Source organism: Adiantum capillus-veneris, chromosome 10 (genome assembly GCF_014529385.1).
Source record: "Adiantum capillus-veneris isolate H3 chromosome 10, ASM1452938v2, whole genome shotgun sequence".
Taxonomy (NCBI): Eukaryota; Viridiplantae; Streptophyta; class Polypodiopsida; order Polypodiales; family Pteridaceae; genus Adiantum; species Adiantum capillus-veneris.
The window spans coordinates 39,052,890-39,063,669 of NC_140940.1; the positions used below are offsets into that span (position 1 = coordinate 39,052,890).

Sequence of the window (10,780 nt, forward strand, 5' to 3'; positions counted from 1 at the left end):
TCAAAATTTTAACATAAAGGTTTTTTAAGTACCGCATGAATACACGTTATACAAGGGGGTTCATGATAGTGGATCTCCCCCCCCCCCCACCCGCAAGAAAAACATTTCCACACCTTACATTTGGCATATTGCTAACTTGAGTAGATATGAGAAATTGGAGTCCCATCTACAATCATAAACTTGAAATCTATATAAGTAAAACAATCAATGTGATGTTAAATAGAATAATCCAATTGAGTTTTTATTCTTGATGGCTCCAAAAAGGACATCTGATCTAAGTGCTCCTTATGTACCAAGAGCTTGTTGTTTTTCCTAAACCCTTCATCATTACAAATTGGATTGGCAATCCAGTACATGTTTAAGGTTACTTAGCATAAAAGCACCCAATAGACTGTGAAATTATAAACCTTAAAAGTATAATAGCTTCTACCTACACAAAACATGATACATTTTATTAATTTCGCCATAGCAATCAAGCCATTTCAAGCTAAACAAGAGCACCTGCATTGGGTGTAAAGGCGAGGATCCACGGATAGACTTTGTAATATTGTGAATGTTTGTCTTGAAATAGGTTTTGGAGTAATGGCCAGCATCTAGCAAGCTGCCATGTTTTTTTATTAGTGTCAAAGACAACCATATGCTCTTCCTCATTCTCAGCAACCACCAAAACAAAAGGGATAGACACTACACATGCAACTCTACGAGTGCTCCTGTGAATAAAATGCTCCCAAAGATCATGAGCCATTCTACTGTAAGGTTGCCATTGCGTACCTTGCGGAAGGCATTTGACTCCATAGAATCCATCCTCTTCCACTGGACCTTCCTCGCCTTGAAGAAGCTCCCATATCTCTACTCCACATGTGCAAGACATATCATTCCCTTCGGCCACACCACAAACAAACATTAGCCTGGTCCTGCATGGCCACATCTCTGCAAAGGTGGTCTTGAAGGGTAGTCCCGGCAGGCCATATAGAAAGCCAGTTGCCATATGGCAAGAGGAAAGCTCTGCATGCCGACCGGTCTCTGATTTATGCTGAAGGGATGGCATCCAATAGATGAAGCCAAGCTCATTTCCTAAGCTCTTGGAATTTACATAGCCCATGAGAGGTGTCTCAGTTCCAGGATGCAAATCCCCACTCCCACTCAGATTTGCTCTTACATGGCTAAGAAATTGCCATCCCTTGTGAGCTTGCGTCGAGTCGAACACCTCAAGTGAGTAAAGCAGGGATCTCGTTCCGGGGCGATAACTCCTTCCAATTGAATAAATCCTGTAGGCATCTATCCCCTTTTCATCTTTGCAAGGAACCATGGAAAGCTTCTGAGGGGCATATCTTGCAGGTGGCAATGACCTTATGTCCTTGGAGATGGGGTTATACATAAAAAGCTTCAGATTGTTCTCCTCATGATCGTGTACCTTGCTCAAACGCAGAGTTAGCAGAAGCAGGCCAGGCGAGGATGCGACAATATCAGGGTGCCCGTGCCCAGAAAGGCGATCAACGGGCAGGTGGAGGCGAAAATTGCATAGCTTTTTGGAAGAGCAGGATCCGAGGCTGTGCCCCCACATGGTGGCTGAAGTTCATAACCACAAGAGCCAAGCATTTCTCTGTCATAGGCGATGTTGTAGCTGTAATAGGTAGCTTTGTAAGTAGATCTGCGATACTCGTTTACCTTGCGCGCTAGAAGGCGGAAAGAAAAAAGCCAGACTGCATCGTGAAGCGGCGGCGATGGAATGTCGCAAAGGAGAAACGAGAAAGGCAGAGATCGCCATAGCTTACACACGCAGCGAAGGCGAAAGAGCTCCTTCAAGGACAGCAAAGACAGGACTCTGTGAAGCAAGTCATTGGGCAGACTGGGTAATTTCTCTGTGCTTTCCATTTACAAATTTCCATTTGCAAAGTAATAAGGCATCACACTCTACCATGGTTTTGTATGTCCAACATACCTCGAGTTGTCCGTCCCTTCGACAAGCAACTTTGTTGTAATCACATCTGTATGGAGAGATGGGATTCAGGGATCAATGGCCCCTACTCATATATCTTGTCGCAAAAGTAACCAGATGACTTCTAAATGAACGAGTGGATATGCCCGCCACCTCCGACAACGGCGAAGAAAGAATATTTTCAAGTCAAAGTACATGCATGCACCACATTAACCAAAAGTGATTCTTGAAGGTATTATTAGGAGCATATGCCCAGCAAGCGACCAAGGAAGCTCTAGATTGTTTTCAATGGACACACCAGGAGGGCATTATCCGAGGTGTAAACGATAATTGGAGAGGATTCCATGCTCCACACTCTGTGTCTTGGCTCTACCCTCCTTGAGTATATCCTGCAGACAACACCGCCAGAGGTGGCGGCCTTTTAAAAGGAAATCTTATCAACAACTTCCCATGGAGGATCCTCTATAAAAACTGCAAAGTTCATGCTCAACCAAAAAAAAAGAAGCATCTTTAATGTGTAACCATGGGGTGATTGTGCAATTACCTTAGATAGTTCAAAAGCATTAACTTCAAATACTACACCTTTATGTTGGATCGAGTCATCAACCTTCCTAGCTATATCATACATCATTCATAATATTCATATCGCACAAAATTACAACTTCATCTCGTTAATGATGAAATCCTCATTAGGGTATACATAAGCCCAACCAAATAAAGAAAAACTCCTTACCCCACATCAGGTACAATACCAAAGAGAGCATTAAATGAAAAGGAGAATGGACCACAATATCTTCATCTTGCTCCTCTTTCTCCAAGAGCTCTCCCTTCATGCTTACTTTGACTGTGACCCCAAAGGAACCTTCCCTTATGCCCCTCTATGTGGAATAAAAAATAAAGAAGTGGTAAGCCTAGTCTGTTTCTTGTATAAGCAATGCTCTCACAAACTAAAATTAGAATATTTGAACACTAGTTTGGTACCAAAAAGGACACTTTAGTGTCTTTTATTCACGAGTTTAAGTAAAATGGTACTTGAAATTTAGAAAAGATCTCAAGAAATGCTTTTACAAACCTATTAAATGTTTAGTCAAAGTACTCATAAAAATTATAATCCTCCACTTTTGCACACAAACTCAATAGTAACTTATCTCATGAAAAGCACTTACACAAAACAACACTTGATTGTTTACCAAAATGCGTTTAGTCTAAGGAAAAAAATGAGCAGGGTGCATTGAATAATTCATGGTAACTACTTATATTTGTCCTTGATAGTTTTTCAACTCTCATGTGAATTTTTTTATTTTTGATTAAAATTAAATATAGAAAGTTGTGTGGATCAAATATACAATATTTGTGAATTTAATTAATGACCACATAAAATATTTATTTCATCTAAATTTGCATTGTCTTATGCAGCATATATACTAGATTTACTGCTCCATTACGTAAGGTGATACTATTTCATGGTTATACAAGCCACATTTAGTGATTTATGTCATATTACAAAAATTACGCATATTGAAATTCTTATTTTTTATTTATCAAAGATTAGCCTTAAAATAAAGTCCACTTTTGGAAAAAAAATCATTTATTTCATCTATTTGTATGCAAATCCCTCATATGGACACAACTGGGGAATCTATGTTTCATAGCAATGGTTGTTTTTCAAGATATTCACACACTATAAATTTTCTTAAATGAACTTAAATTACAAGGTTCTTGTGAGCTTAAACCTCAAAAAAAATCTTAGTTGATGGGTGATGGTCTCTAGATACATTATGTACACCTATGCACTATTTTGGTAATGTAACAAGACATAAAAGTGTCCTTTTAGGGTTTTGGAAAAAAAATCAATTTTCCTTGTACATGTGTAAAGTTCCAAGCATGCTTACATAAGCTTGATGCCAAGAACCCATTCTACATGGAAAAAATAAGTATCATGCATATTTCTTGATTCATAAGTCATGGCAAGCTTCCAAGGTCAATATTGTGCTGCATTTGACTAAAAACAACAAATTTTCATGATTAGCCACATGCTTCACCACATAGAAAATTTTTCACGTGACAAATCTATTTTTTCAATTAGCTTAGATCACTTCCTAATCTAAGTTTAAGGTTGCTATAAGCCCACATTTCTTTGATTGTGCATACCTATCATTGGTGTTTGCATGACTACATCCATATTTACTCTTATATATGATTTATATCAAGAAACCTTGGTAATTCACCTTCATAGTAACACCAAGCATCAAAAACATCTAAACATATTTTCTTATGATAATTATAAACAAAACTACAAAGCCCAAAAATTGCACGAATGAAAAAACTAGCTTCCACATTGTGGCCATCTCAATATCTTTGAAAAATCTGTACCTATAGCAAAATTGGTATTATATGCTTCGGTTTGGACCTAAGCTACAAATTGACCATGATCATTGAAGAAATTGAGCAATATTGAACATAATTCATTTCCAACTCAAAATGAGTGTGATTTTTATAAATTGAAATTCTTTTCTTGACTTTGTGTTGTTAGTTATTTGGGGTCTTATGTGTGTCTCAAAACTCAAGAAAAATGAAACACATAGTGATGAGTCTATATGTACAATTAAATTTGCCTTTCTATTGCATATACATTGCCAAAAATTGGATCAAAGTGTAAAATTTATCCATAAATCTACATGGCATGGTTTTCATAAATAGGCTATAACTTCAAATACATAGAGTATTCATGCATTAGAATCATTTGAAAACCTTTATAATGATGAGGGCTACCTATGTAGCACCCAGAACTCACTAAGAGACATTTTAGGGTGGTGTATGGTCAATTTTATGAAAAATGTTCAAAAATAGCACACGACATCTCCAATGCCACATATCTCACCCAGCTTAACTAAACCATGTGTAGAAGCATAACTGAAGAACCATTCCTAGTGAGGGGCAACATGCAAACTGACACTTGAGTCAATAATCCAATTCTATGCATAACACTTTTCCAAAGCTAACAACACCTCTAGACTCAAATCAGAAGTAAAGACGAGTAAATTTGATGGTTGCTGCACGTCAGGAACAACATCTTCACATTGCTCTTGGAAGATGCAAAAGTTACAACAATGGTACCCTTCTCTCTTTGTGACAAACATCAATCTTGCTCCATGCGTCCTTTCTTGTGACAAAGGTATCATTCAAAGGTCCTCGTGTCATGTCCACAACTCCTGCTATGTGCATTCTTGCGATCCTGGGAATGACTGCAACTACGAACTCTTTGTTTTTTATTGTTCCTTTGGCTATTGCCACTTGCTATAAACACGTCACATTCCCATTAATATCAAGAGACCGACTTTGACGAATCTCTTTCGTGAGCAAAGCACTAGTAACAACACTAAAAGTGGACTTGCCCTAAGGTGTAGAGCTACTAATAGCAGTATTAAATGTGTCCCACAATGTAGGCAAAGAAAATAACAAGAAAATGGATTTCATCTCATCATCAAAATTAAGCCCCGTTGATGTCAATTGAGTAAACACATTGTTAAACTTGTTCAGGCGTAAACTAACATGGCTACCTTCTTTCATGTGAAGATGCATAAGATTCTTCATGAGAAACACTTTGTTTGATGCACTCTTACCATTCCATGTTGAGCATAACAACTCCCACAGTTTTTTAGCATTGTTGTGAAGAATATAGACCCACCAAGATGCAACTTAATAGTTTCCATGGCATGAGCATCAAGCTCCTCCCATTGATCATTAGTGTTCAAACCCTCTCTACACTCTTTCAATCAGTGCAAGTCCTTTGTTGACAAACACATCAAGTACAAGGTCCAAGCCTTAGCTCTTTGGGAAGGCCTTGTGCACGTGGAGCAAGATAGGACCAACATGGCTTTGATAGTTCTTGTGAGAGCACGTGTGGTGCGTGCAAGGTTCAAGTGTGGTCACAAAGGATACAAGTGCATTGGTGGAGCTCAGCGTGAGGATTAACCTCTCACTTCTCCTTATTGTTTTATATTAATTGCCAAAGAATGGATAATGCTAGTACAATCACTGTGATGGGTTTCTGACTAGTTGGTGTAAAAAATAACACTTTTTGTGCATGCATTGATGGGAACAAGATCATGCTAGATATGGTGGATGAAAGAGAAACATCATGCACGCAATGAGTATGTGTTGGCTAAGTTATCACTCAAGCAAATTAGGTTCCAAGATCAATAAGCTTGGACTCATAAACACTATCTTGAGTTGCTGCTAAGCCATCACAAGCTCACTATAAACAAGAGAGAGAGATGTAATGCAAAATAGACTTGTGTTTGTTCATTCATGAAATGAGCTTTAAGTAGCTTTACAGCCTTGCAACACAGCACGTGGGATAAATCCACCTTTCCTCTCCTTAACTCATACTCTTGTACTCTTAACAAAGCTCACACTTTACAATCCTCCCCTTGAGGTTTGGACAAGGAAGAAACTGGCATCTCTGGCACACTCCAATCTAGGAGCAAAAAAGAGCATCCCCAATCCAAGAGACCATCCCCAATCCAGGGGACAAACTATCTCTAATCGAAGAGACGGATGTATAAAACTGTGACCAAGCTAGTCCAAGCTATCTCCAAACGAAATATAACTGAAGGGGAAACGTCGAAACAAAATCTAGAGAATGTCGTCCTAGACTAGAAGGCTATTGCCGTCTTCTTCTTTATCTTCATATTTTTCTTCTTTTGCCAAATACACTTTGGGCCTTGGATTTCGACTGGTGCTGCCTCTATCCCTTTTGAAACACTTGGAAGGAAGGTGGCCCTTCTTCCCACAAATGCTGCAAGTCTTCAATGCTAGACAATCCTTTGCTATGTTCCCTTCTTTGCCACAGTTGAAACAAGTTTTGTTACTAGAGCTAACTGCAAAAGCTCCTCTTCCTAAAGTAGCATTCTTCTATTTCTTCATTTAGCAAAAAACAGATACGAGTTTGTATATCCATGATCATCCTTGCCAATACTTATGGAGAATGTGATGCTCCTAGAAAACATTAAAGAGGAATGTAAATAGTTCTGAAAAGAAACTAAATACTTTTAGGTGCAATCATTTGCAAGCCGTGCTAAAACGTTTGAACCATAATAGAAGGTGAAACAGTAATCTACAAACAATGAAACCTTTTCATTAACAAATCATAGCCTTGCTATATGCATAAACAACCATCTGTAATTCTGTTTAGCTGCACTTGTACCTTAACAAGTCATTCTAAGTATTTGACAATTTCTAGCCACCAAAATTGCTCCTCAGGGATTTACTATTTACGTAATTACGTCAAATTTTGTGTGAACACAAGGTCTTATTGACACATCTACATGATTACACTAAACATAATCACACAGAACCCGGTTAAGGGCGACCTGCAAACCCACTAAGTGTTAGGATTTGGATTGTGCTAGCTATGGTGGATGAAAGAGAAACATGGTGCAACTGTGTGAGTGTGTGTACTCAAGCCTATCACTCAAGTGAATTAGGTTCCAAGATAGATTAGCTTGGACTCATAAACACAATCTTGAGTATTGACTTAGCTTAGCACAAGCTCACCATAGACAAGCATGGAGTGCAAAATGAGTTGTTGTTTATTGATTCAAGAAATGAGTTTTAAGTAGCTCAACAGCCTTGCTCCACAGTATGTGGGATAAATCCACTCTCCTCTCCTTGAATCACACCTTAGGACAAAGGTCACACTTTATAATCCTCCCCTTGAGGTTTGGACTAAGACAAGATACTGAAGATGCACGATCCACACAGGCTAATAAAATCCACACATGATGGTGATATCCACACAGGATAGTAAAGTCCACAAAGGATGGTGATATCCACACAAGAACAATCCACAAAGGATGGTGATGTCCACACAGGATGATCATAAGCCGGTATCCACACAGGAAAAAGTCCTCCCCTACAAGTACAGAGTCTGCATCTTCAAAATGGGTCTTCCCAAACGCTACCTTCGTCTTCGTCCTTTTTGTCTTCTACTATGTGAGCTAATCCTCTATCAAGTCTCTTGCCTTCGTTGCTTCTGTTGTTGCTTCTACTGCTGCTGCTTTCTCCACTGCTACTGCCTCCACTTGAGTAGCACCGAGAAGGAGGGTGTCCTTTCCTACCACATTTGTTGCAAGGTTTGTTTGTGTATCAATCTTTTGCTACGTGTCCCATCCTTCCACATTCATAACACTTTCTTCCATTTGTTGATATCGATGGTGAATATCTTCCCCTTGAAGATGTTGCGATGAAAACTCCTCCTGATGGGGTGAGTGAACCTCTTTGCTTTCTTTCTTCTGCTTGGATTGAGTTGATTACATCTTGAAATGGTGGTGATGGTTCTTTTTCTTCAAGAATTGTGACTAAGTGGTCATAAGAGGGTGGAAGTGCACTTAAAAGTATGGCCACTTTGTCATCTTCTGGTACTTCAACTTGGATGTAGGTGAGCTGCGTGACAATGCTCTTAAGCTTGTTCACTAGGCTAGCAATATCCTCCCCTTCAATCATGGTTACTTTGTAAAGATGTCTTTTAAGACTGACTTTGCTTCTTTTGGCTCTAGCTCCAAAATTACTTTCTAGGACATGCCAGGCTTCATGTGCATGCTTACATTCATCTATGAAATGCACATAGTTATCATGCAAAGAAGTGATGATAATTCCCAATGCTTGTTCATCTTTGGCCAAATTTTGTGCACTTGCTATGAGTGTAGATGCCCTAGTGTGCACTCCATCGGGTTCGGCTTGTTGCTCGAGGGAAGTGCTAATGAACATACCACAAGCATTTTTTCATAAGATAGCCTCTTCACTTCGTTTGCCAAGTGTGAAATCCCTCCCCATTGAATTATTATATTCCCTTGTCCCCCATTTGTGCCAATAGAGGGGTCTTAGCTTAGGAGACTCTCCTAGCCAATGTCTGCCTCTTTACACGGCGCACAATTGATGATAGAAAAATTTATTTGCAAGTTATTGTGCTTGGCTACAAGATTCTAATTTAATGTCCTTTTAACAAAATGTGAAGTACCTCTTCACTCAAGGTGAAGTCACCCTTCACGTTTTTGTTTTACCTTGGCGTATTTGGCCTGGAGATGCCTTTTCACTACAACAAAAGAAGGTGTTATCGATGCATATATTGACGCTACCCGTCGCTATACGCGTCGCTGTGAAACCAGTCGCTATTAGCGACGCTGATAGCCACGCGTATAGCGACGCGCATAGCGACGCATATAGCGACGACCATAGCAGAAAAAAAATTTCTTGGGTAGAGGGCAGGTAGCCTGGCCTGTGCCCAGTTAAAAGATGGACACAGCCACAGCCAGACTTCCTGCCCTCTGCCCAAGAAAGCGAGCAGCACCAAAATATCAACCATGCTCTCGCGCACAGAAATTTCGACAGAGTTCTCTTTGTTTTTACATAAACTTTTCAAAAAAAACCATATCATGTATACGCCTCCTACATGCTATCCATGTAGGATCTCACATGAGATTTAAAGCCAATGAAAGACAACCCTACCAACTGAAAAGCATAGCTATAACTTAAAAGCATAACCATAACGAACCATAACCATAACTTAAAAGCATAACCATAACGAACAATAACCATAACTTAAAAGCATAACCATAACTTAAAACCATAACCGTCTATAATCACTTTGATCAAAACCATAATGCAGATAACCATAACCATAAACAAAATTAACAATAACCATAAGCATAACCAGAAAGAGAAACAATAACTGTCTATACAATGACAATGACAATAATCATAACGATAAGGGAAACAATAACTGTCTGAACACTAACTGTTTGTACAAAAAAGAGACACAGAAGCGTGTCTGTGTCTCACAAAGCATATAGATGAAATCTGGTCCACTAATGACTAGGCGTCGCAACCTGCACATAGGACAACTCACAAAATTAGTATTGATATTACTTCACATATACTGACTTAATTAAATCAACTCACACATATTAACGTCTCACCTCAAGCGATCAGCGAGACTGTAAGGCCTCCCAGTCTACAGGCTCTCCTGAAGCTTCAAGATCATTCAGTACTTCATAGATACCTCTGCGATATCCATCTGACTCCTCCTCGCGTGATGGAGCTCGATGCATCGCAAGATTCCGCGTTTATACAAAAATCAAAGTAATAAGAATACATGATTCATCACGTTTTAAAAAACGCCATAGTTAAGATTGGATTAGAAACTTACAAACTCATAGCGAAAGGTGTCCAAGCCTCCGCTGCCAAGATGAGATGTCCCCCTAGTCATCTGCCGTACCTGCACGGCCTCACGCTGCTGTCTGAACTGCGTGGCCGTTGTCCGCTCATCCTCCCTGATCTGCAGTCACGTCTCCTGTGGGATGCCCGAAGGCTTCGGCGAGCCAGTCCTGAAAGCCTTCCGAGCTGCATCTCGTTGATGTTTGATGGTGTCCCGTGCAACACCCTTGATCCATCGCGCCGAAACAACGGAAGAACTCGGAGCAGGTTGGTACTCTCTCAGGATGGTCTCCACTATGTAAGTGACTTTTTCCTTTTCTTGCTGATCCCAAAACGTCAGAATGCTGGTCGAAAACTGCAGCTCCACGAGCTGGCGAATCCGCTGTCGCATCTCAGTCCCGACTCTATCCATGTCAATAGAACCATCTCCCCATACAGTATAGAGCTTGGAGGCACTAGGATCGTGTGCCTCCCAAAGTGTCCCAGGTGTGCCAAGAGGTGTGTCGAGAGGTATGCCTCGGTAAGACGGGGGTCGTGAGCGAGGAGGGGTCGAAGCATTTGTGGACCCTCCTCCACAACAACCACCACCTCCACCTGACGATCGTCGAGATCGGCGAGTGCGCC

General features: G+C 40.1%; 1 pseudogene; it reads right to left on the reverse strand.

Annotated features, from left to right (window-relative positions):
• Nucleotides 1–389: 389 nt before the first annotated feature.
• Nucleotides 390–1,962, reverse strand: LOC147448713 (uncharacterized; annotated as a pseudogene).
• Nucleotides 1,963–10,780: the final 8,818 nt, after the last annotated feature.